General features: G+C 33.2%; 1 non-coding gene across 1 annotated transcript; it reads right to left on the reverse strand.

Moving 5' to 3' along the window:
* Positions 1–9,823: 9,823 nt before the first annotated feature.
* Positions 9,824–9,930, reverse strand: LOC139903588 (small nucleolar RNA R71). Its single transcript, XR_011778398.1, has one exon. It is a non-coding gene; the product is annotated as a small nucleolar RNA R71 (small nucleolar RNA).
* Between the last annotated feature and the right edge of the window lie 382 nt (positions 9,931–10,312).

The raw sequence follows: 10,312 nt of genomic DNA on the forward strand, positions 1-10,312 counted from the left end.
CTTTCTATTTATGGAAGTGTACTATCAGAATGGGACAGCCCAAAATGGAATACTGCCCTATTGGAATGAGACGGAGGTAGTAGTAACATTCGTTTATTGATTCGATTGATATTTAGATAAGTTAACTAAAACGTTTAAGATGAACAATTAAAACACTAATTTGCTACAGTATTTTCGAATTGCTACAGTACCAAAAAGCTACAATGTTTTCGAAAACCACTATTTGCTACATTAAAAATCATTTGCTACAGTAAAACACTATTTCAAAATGAAAATGTATGTATATTTTACAAATGTTATAAAATATAATATTAAATTAGATAAAAACGTTTTGATTTAAAATAATATTATTATATATTAAGACGTTAATTTATAGACGCAAATGACCAAAACACTCGAACGTACAAGATACACTTCGGGTAATATAGTTATTGGTAATGTAAGTCTATATTTTGACAAAGGTACACGTCGCGAAACGTAAAGTACAAGTTATTAAAACATACAAAGTAACGTTCGAAAATCCAGAACCAGGACATAAGTCAAGTGACAACATACAAGTAATCGGAACTAAAATTACAAGTCACCTATACACGAGAATATAATATAATATATATTAATATATATAATTAATATATATTATATTACATATATATACATATATATATACATATATATACATATATATATATATATATACATATATATATATATATACATATATATATATATATATATATATATATATATATATATATATATATATATATATATATATATATATATATATATATATATATATATATATATATATATATATATATATATGTCGACGAACAAAGAAACAAAATAAGGTGAGCTGGAAAATGAAGGCCATGCGATCGCATGGCCAATGGCCTTCAAACCCCATGCGATCGCATGAGATGGCTGGCCAGGAGATGTCTATAAAGCTCGTCTATTTTTGGCTTCTCACACACTCATATCTATCTCTGTATTATTATTATTATTATTATTATTATTATTATTATTATTATTATTATTATTATTATTATTATTATTATTTATATTATTATTAATATTATTATTATTAATCATTATTACTATTAGGAGTATTAGTATTATTATTATTATTATTATACATAAAATACTACGACGAGGTTATGAGCAAGATATTTCAAAACTAGTTTTTCGAGTGGGATAGAGCTAAGAAAACTATGGGTTATGGCTATGGAGGTTATGGGTAATGTTCGTGGGTATTGTTAGCAAGTCAAACTTAGTGTTTATCATCTCCGTTGCGTCTACGTACTTTTCTGAAATATTGAATCACAATATTGATACATGAGCATTCATATCTTATCTTTTATGTATTTAATAGTGTATCCATGTCTAGTGCTCGAGTATATATGTTTATGCATACTTGTATGCTTTAATTTTGTCGTTAGATAGTTTATGATGAATCACGAATTTGATACATATGTTATTGATATAAGGTATATGATATGCATGTCGTTGGAAAGCTGTCGAAAAATTAATAACTTTTCATTTAGAAATCGTGTGTTTTCGAGAAACGGATTAAAAGTTATGGTCAACTGAATTATGATTGATATTAATTGAAATTGTGTTTGAAACTGTAAATTGATATTTAAACAACTTGTTTATGAGATTGATAAATTGAATTTCCAAATATTATTAGTCGAGTAAATGAATTCTTATATAAGGCACGTCTCATTGAACAATTGTCAAGTTGACTGTAAGCTTTATAAACACTATAATCTGATTTTACAAGTATTGGAAAACTATGTGAAATAGTAAAATATGTTCGATTGTGATGATAATTCAAATATAACATAGCTCCTGCAATAAATAATATTTTGAGTTTGATAAACTATAAATTCGTTCAATTATCAAGACTTATACTATGTTAATAAACATGTATAGATTTAAAGATCATATTGGGTCAGGTTGACTTTTGAGATAACTTTTGTTAACTTTTGCATGTCGGTCTCGAGCATTAGGATTGTGATACACTATGACCTGACCTAGCTTGTTAGACATGTATTGACCAACATATGTTCTCTACGTTGAGATCTACGGTTATTTTGCATTCCGAGTTTCGGTCACATTTCGGTGAATGACCTTATGTGCTGTTAAGGTGATTTTTCATATGCTCCATTTTTAATTGCTTTTGCAATCTATATTTTTAGGCTGAGAATACATGCACTTTATTTTAAACGCAATGGATACAAGTACACACTAAATTCTACACTGAGTTTGAACTGAAAATCCCTTAGCTTTGGTAACTAGTAACTGTAGGTTATAAGAACTGGTGGGCGCGAATAGCTGTATATGGATCCATAGGGCTTGACATCCCCGTCTGTTCCAGGTATAGAAACCCTAGCCTGAACTATAAAACAGACGTACGCTATTTGAGGTTAGTACGCATTGGTTTGCATGTATTGTACATGTTGGTTGCATGTATGTTAAAACAGGGGTACTTATTATATTGACGTTAAAGTTTAGTTACCAGGGTGCTTAATCTTGTAGAATATTTTGATAAACGTTTCTGGATGAAACAACTAAAATCTTGTGATCCACCTTTATATACAGATTATGCGCAACATTAAAACTATGACCTCACTAACCTTTGTGTTGACACTTTTAAGCATGTTTATTCTCGGGTTCCTAGAAGTCTTCCGCTGTTTGCTTATCTGTGATACAAGCTATGTGCATGGAGTCATACATGATTTATTCAAGAAAACATTACATTCACAAAATCATCACCACGTATCTTATTTTGACTGCATTATCAACGGATGTAGTATTGTAAACTATTAATTACGGTGATTCTCTATATGTAGAAATCATCAAACGTCAAAAACCTTGGAATTTGATATACAATTATGGTGTGGCTTTTCAAAAGAATGCAATGTTTACAAAACGTATCATGTAGAGTTCAGTACCTCTCTGTGAAATCGATGAATGATGTATTCGTCCAAATGGATTTGGAAGGGCCATCACAATATTGAACAATTAAAGCATTAGAAAAACCTTATTTGTCATGTTAGGTTTTCATACATGTCAGAGATTGCTTGCAAGCAACTGAAAGTCGTCTTCTTATTCATGATGCTATATGCAACGTTCTTCACGAGTGAAAGATGAATCGCACCCAAAGCTTGGTGATCGAAAAGTTCCAAATTGGCATCACTCATCACTTTGGGTTTCACCTTCAACAAGGGTTAGTGTAGCTTTTTCTTATACACGAAGTTTTCTATTTGCGTCTTCCAAAAGTTGATCCCACACATGTAGCCTTAAGCACTGATACCAGTTGTTAGGATTTTAGAGGTCCCAAACAACCCAAGTGATTCTAGAAAAATCACTCACCCACAAACAATACACGTAAGAATAAAGACAAAAGGTAAATCGACACAAGATATTTAATGTGATTATATGCAATCGATGTAATTTCTTTGGTCCACCCAACTAGAGAATATTATTGATAAATTTCATGCATATAAGTTACAAGTGACAGGGGTTGTATTTGATAGAGCAAAAAGTAACAATGAATCCGATACGAACGAGGAGTCCTAATCACAAACCAATTCCACATGTCTGATGCTTCTCGCGATTGCAAGAAAGGCCATTATGGTTGTGAGCTTGCTGTTCTAAACCATCTCGTCTTCTGTTACCACTTTCGTGAGCGCAACACGGATTCTTCCTGTTGTGAGACTACTTCGTGACCGCGATCCAATGAGTTCATGTAGCGAGATTTCCCCAGCTGCAACATATTATTCTTTGTTTAATTCTTCTTTACACGTTAACAAGACTAATGAGTATTGTATCATCCAAATAACACTTCTATATATAACTAAAACGTCCATAAATATAACCACAAGTTAAGTTAACGCGGAGATATATATGGGTTTTGAATATGGTGATGATGATGTGCCAATGTTATTTTTTTTAGAGATGATATGGGGGAGTTTTACAAAAAGGATTGTGAGAATGTTTTGCAAAAAGGATTGGAGCTTCCATAACATTTCCAGGAAGAGAGTTCTAGAGAGCTTCCATGGGATTCTTGGGCGTGCCTTAATCTTGGATAGAAATCTCCAAATTGGGCCACAAGCTTTAGTGGTTTGGGTCATTGAAATAATGGGTTGTGACATTCTCTCCCACCTAAGCTCATGATGTGCCCGTCATGACATCTTCATGATACTTCTTGATCTTTTCTGCGAACTGCCACAACAAGTCTTCAGCCTCCCAACTTGCCTCACTATCGGGCAAGTTGCACCACTTGACCAAGTATTCCTTTTAGATCGGTACACCTCATCTTCGTACTATCCTACGCATCAAAATATCTTCTACCTAACGGTCGAACGAAGTCACAACTGCCATCGATGCTCTCTTTGATACTCCTCTCTTCGAGTCTTCTGCGTCTTCATAATATGGTTTTAGAAAACTCAAGTGGAAGAAAGGATGTATCTTTAACTTTGGTGGTAGTTCAACTCCATATGACACCTTTGCAACACGTCCAATCACCGGGAAGGGGCCTTCGTAACTCCGGATTAGTCCCTTGTGCACCCTAAGTGTTTTGAAATGATGCAGTAGAAGCTTTACCATTACTTTATCCCCAACGTCGAACTCGTCGGGTCATCTTTTCTCATCTGCCCACTTCTTCAATTTACTGGACGCTTTATCTAGTGATGCTCATGCCAAGTCCTCTTATTCGTGCCATTTCTTCATCGTCTTATAAGCGGCTTAACTATTTCCATCATATGAAGCGTCTAAGGCATTTGGAGTTAATTGTTGATGCCCTGTCACCAATTCGAAAGGACTATTTCCTGTGGACTCACTCCTTTGCATGTTAGGAGTACTGGCAATATCTAAGAGTTTAGACCTATCATGTTGATTAACACTTACATAACGTCGAAGATAAAGCTCTAATAATGCATTCACCCTCTCCGTCTGTCCATCACTTTGGGGGTGAATACTCATTGAGTAGTTCAAGTCTGTCCCCATGATCTTGAACAACTCCGTCCAGAAACGCCTCGTGAATCTAGGATCTCAATCGCTCACTATCACGTGCGGTATTCCCAATACTTCGCCACTTCTTGAAAAAGAGTTTCGCGGTTTCGTCGGCGATAAATTCGGGTGATGCGGCTATGGATGTTCCATACTTTTAGAATCGATCAACCACGACTATAATACTCCCACACCCTTCTAATTTTGGTAGACAAGTGATGAAGTCCATGGAAACACTCTTACATGGTCCTTGTGGTGTAGGCAGGGGATGCAATAGTCCTCCTAGTTGACGTTGTTCTATCTTGTATTGTTGGCATATTAGCCATGTCCATACGTATGTATCTACGTCATCTTCTATCCTAGGCCAATAGTAAGGGCTCTCCATTAATGCCAACATCCTCTTAATACCTGGATACCCGGCCCACTTCGAATCATGACACTCCTTCAAGATTGTACGTCTAAGATCACCCTACTTAGGCACATATAGCCAGTCTCCTTTGGTGAATAAGTGATCGCCCTTAAGCCAAAACATTCACATATTTCCCTCTCTCACCAGCGCAGCAAGATTCTTGGCTAAGGGATTATGCGTCAATCCCTCCTTTATCCGGTCTTAAAGGAAGAAGTGTGGTTTTGTGATCGCTGCCAAATCCGCCTTACGACTTAGTGCATCGGCTATCATGTTTGCTTTTCCAGGATTGTACTCTTAGTGGTAGTCAAATTCAACTAGGAAGTCTTGCCAACGATCTTGTTTGGAACTTGATGTGTAAAATCGCGTCTACAAATTATAGTTGGAAAATACTGTTTATTAATGATTAGACACTAACGGGCAGTGTACCCGATCGTGTAGTAGTATTGATATTGGTAAAATTGATAATGCTAAAAACGAACATATATTTAATAGCATTATCCTTCCAGAAAGACAAGCTTTTAGTTGCAATTGTTCTATTTCCAAGTGATTATCGTTTAAATAATAAAAGGTGAAGACCAAAGACAGATTTGACGATTTGAAGATGCAAACGATCAAAAATCTAAAAAGTACAAAGTACAATCCAAGTGGTTCAAATTATTGGTGAGAAACGTCTAAAAATTACAAGAGTACAAGCCGCAAAACGCAAAGTACAAGATATTAAATTGTACGAAAGGACGTTCGAAAATCCGAAACTGAGACATGAACCAACTATCAACGTGTGACTCAACGGAGCTGAAATTACAAGTCAACTATGCACCAGAATATAATATAATATATAATTAATTATATATATTATTATATCTTATATTTATCAGCAGCCCATGTTTAATTCACTATAGTGAGCTGGAATCCAAAGCTCCGCGACTGCGGAGCTGTGAGGAACAAAACTATCACGATCGCGGAGCTACACAGTGCAAAATGGACCTATAAAAGCCAACGCATTCGGACGATCTCCTCATCCCTTTTTCTTTCTTTCTATCTACGTAAAAAATATATATATAATTTTAATTTTAATTTTAATTTAAGTTTAATAATAATAATAAGGTTATAGTGGTGAATGTTTTAAGTTTGTAAGTCGAAATTCTGTCCGTGTAACACTACGCGATTAATACTCATTGTAAGTTATGTTCAACCTTTTTAAATTAATGTCTCGTAGCTAGATTATTATTATGCTTATTTAAGCCGAAGTAATCGTGATGTTGGACTAAATATTAAGACGGGTTTATTGGGCTTTGGACCATAATTGGGGTTTGGACAATAGACCGACACTTGTGGAAATTGGACCACGGGCTATTAATGGGCTTTATATTTGTTTAACTGAATGATAGTTCGTTAATTTAATATAGAGATTTACAATTTGAGGTAATTATAAATAACCACATACACTCGATAGGATACGATGGGCGGGATATTTATAAACACAAATAATCGTTCATTTAACCGGACACGGAATTGGATTAAAAGTCAATGGACTCATTAAAACAGGGGTGGATTACATACAAGGACACTTGGTGTAATTGTTAACTACGTATTAAAACCTTGGGTTACACGCAGTCGATAACCTGGTGTAATCATTATCAAAGTATTAAGACCTTGTTACAGTTTAAGTCCCCAATTAGTTGGAATATTTGACTTCAGATATAAGGGTAATTTGACGAGGACACTCGCACTTTATATTTATGATCGATGGAATGTATGGACAAAAACCAGATGGACATATCGAATAATCCAGGACAAAGGACAATTAACCCATGGTAATAAATTAAAATCAACACGTCGAACATCATGATTACGGAAGTTTAAATAAACATAATTCCTTTATTTTATATTTCATCGCATTTTTATTTACTGTCATTTTATTTATCGTACTTTAAATTATTGCACTTTTAATTATCGTACTTTTAATTATCGCACTTTTATTTATTGTCATTTACTTTACGCTTTAAATTAAGTTGCATTTATATTTAATATTTTACATTAGGTTTTAATTGTGACTTAAGACATAAAATCGACAAACCGGTCATTAAACGGTAAAAACCCCCTTTTATAATAATAATAATAATATTACTTATATATATATAATATATATATATATATATATATATATATATATATATATATATATAGTTTAAAATTTATATAGCATTAAACTCAGCTGTATCCCTGTGGAACGAACCGAACTTACTAAAAACAACACTACTCTACGATTAGGTACACTGCCTATAAGTGTTGTAGCAAGGTTTAGGTATATCCATTCTATAAATAAATAAATAACGTGTATAAATTGTATCGTATTTAATAGTATTTCGTAGTAAAATATAATCTATTTCGTACTACACTTCGCACACATCAAGTATTTTTGGCGCCGCTGCCGAGGAAAAATCACGCCGAAGCGAAACTCTATAAAAAATTAGTTTTAAGCCATTTTTGTAAAAATATAATTATATATAAGTTTTAAAATATAATAACATAAAAAAAAGTATATATTTCTATATTTTTAAGTGTTTAAATTAAAATGTTTTTATTTTTTTTAGTTACAAAAACTAATAAGCATTTTTTTTTAAAGTTTTATTTAAATTATATTTTCTATAAATTAAAAACAGAAAATAAAAAAAATAATAAAAACTGAACATGCACGAATTTTGGCCTGCCTGAAATCTGAGTCTGCAAACTCCGCAGTCGCGGAGCCTTTTAGGCATAAACGAACCGTAGTCGCGGAGCTGTCTGACAGGCTGAACCTTGTACGTATTAATTGCTGATTAGGGTTTTAATAATTTAATTATTATTATTAACCTAATTAGGTTTTGATTTATTTAATTAATATTTAGTTTTAGTTTTAGTTTTAGTTTTATTAAGTAATATTAAGTTTATTAATTATTATTAAATATATAAAATTAATACTTTTATAAAATAATATAAAAATAATATTTTTATATAAAATAAATAATTTTATCATTTCTTGTTTCTTTTTATAAATTGTATATTTTAATCATATAATTCGTAATTTGTATATTTATCGTTCGTAATTAGTTTTAAACTTAGTTTTTTGCCGTAGTTATTTTGTATTTCTAGATCTTTAGGCTTTGCCGTAAAATCCCTTAAGTGCTTTTTCTTTAGATTAAGATTTAGGCACTTTAGAATTTTACGACGTCGCTTATCGCTTTAATTTTAAATAGATTTTAGTGCCTTTTTAAGTTATTGCCGTTTTGGATATAGAATTCCTTTTAAGCTTTAATACCTTTAGACGCACGTTTTAATTTTTAGTTTTTAGACTTTTAAGTTTCGACGCTTTACTTTCTTATTATTATTTTTCGACCTTTTATTTGTCGACGTTTTTTGACACACTTTTTTTTCTTCCTCTTATTTCTCGACGCTCTAGTTTTTAGGACATAGATTTTATCTTCAAAATTTCGACGAAAAAATTATTTTAAGCGGTTAAATTGATAGACATCCAAAATTTTCTGGTTCGTAGTAATAGTTGAATTTGTTAGTGGCGAGTTGTGGGCTTCCGATTTAAAGGGTCCTGGCTACCTGCTGCATCTATTGGATATTCGAAACGTGGGCAAAATCAGAAAAGTCTATTAATTTGATAACTTATATAATTTTTTATTTTTATAACTAATAGGATATTTAGTGAATGCACCGAGCAAAACGTCACCACCTTTCATACGTTCACCACCTGTAACTCGATCAAGACATCTAGCCAATATAGTCGCCGTTAGTTTTTCTTTAGAATCATCATCTAGTCGACCAAGTACTCCAACTCAAATTTTCGATAATCCATTTTTTGAACCCGACCTCACAATTGAGAACCCGGAGGATATTCAAGGACAATTCAGAGATCCTGAACCACTAATTATTCCTCCTGAACTGCAAATCATTCAACCAGAGATTGTCGAGGAAGAAGCCATTAAATTAGAATCCTCTAGTGATTCAGATTCAACAAACTCAATCATGGAAAATCAAGAACCCCTAAGTATGGAAGACCGAATGAGAGCTACACGCACTGGCCAAGGTCACGCAATTACTCAATCAGGCATTAATGTGCCAGATTATGAAATCAAAAGACAAATCCTACACATGGTAACTAATCAATGCCAATTTAGTGGTACGCCGAAGGAAGATCCAAACGAACATCTTCGTACCTTTAATAGGATATGTACTCTATTCAAAATCAGAGAAGTTGAGGATGAACAGATCTATCTCATGTTATTTCTCTGGACTTTAAAGGGAGAAGTCAAAGATTGGTTAGAATCCTTACCTGAAGGGGCGATTGATACATGGGATGTTTTAATTGAAAATTTTCTTAAAAAATTCTTTTCGGCATCTAAAGCCGTGAGACTTCAAGGAGAAATTGTTACGTTCACACAAAAGCCAAATGAAACTTTATATGAAGCGTGGACAAGATTTGGAAAGTTTTTGAGAGGATGTCTTCAACATGGTTTAGATACTTATCAAATAGTACAAATATTCTATTAAGGATGCGACATTACTACACGAAAAGACATCGACATAGCAGCTGGTGGTTTCATTATGAAGAAAATCGCAACTGAAGCTTATAAAATTATTGATAACACAGCCTCCCACTCACATGAGTGGCATCAAGAAAAAGACATCGTTAGATCATCTAAAGCGGCTAGAGCCGATTCTAGCCATGACATTGATTCCATTTCCGCAAAGTTAGATGCTTTCGAGAGACGAATGGAAAAGATGACTAAAGATATTTACGCAATACGAATTAGTTGTGAGCAGTGTGGAGGACCACATTTGACAAAAGATTGTCTCAGTATTGAACAAACAATGGAACAAAGAGAGAATGTTTCATAT

The sequence above is a fragment of the Rutidosis leptorrhynchoides genome, chromosome 3, assembly GCF_046630445.1.
Source record: "Rutidosis leptorrhynchoides isolate AG116_Rl617_1_P2 chromosome 3, CSIRO_AGI_Rlap_v1, whole genome shotgun sequence".
Lineage (NCBI taxonomy): Eukaryota > Viridiplantae > Streptophyta > Magnoliopsida > Asterales > Asteraceae > Rutidosis > Rutidosis leptorrhynchoides.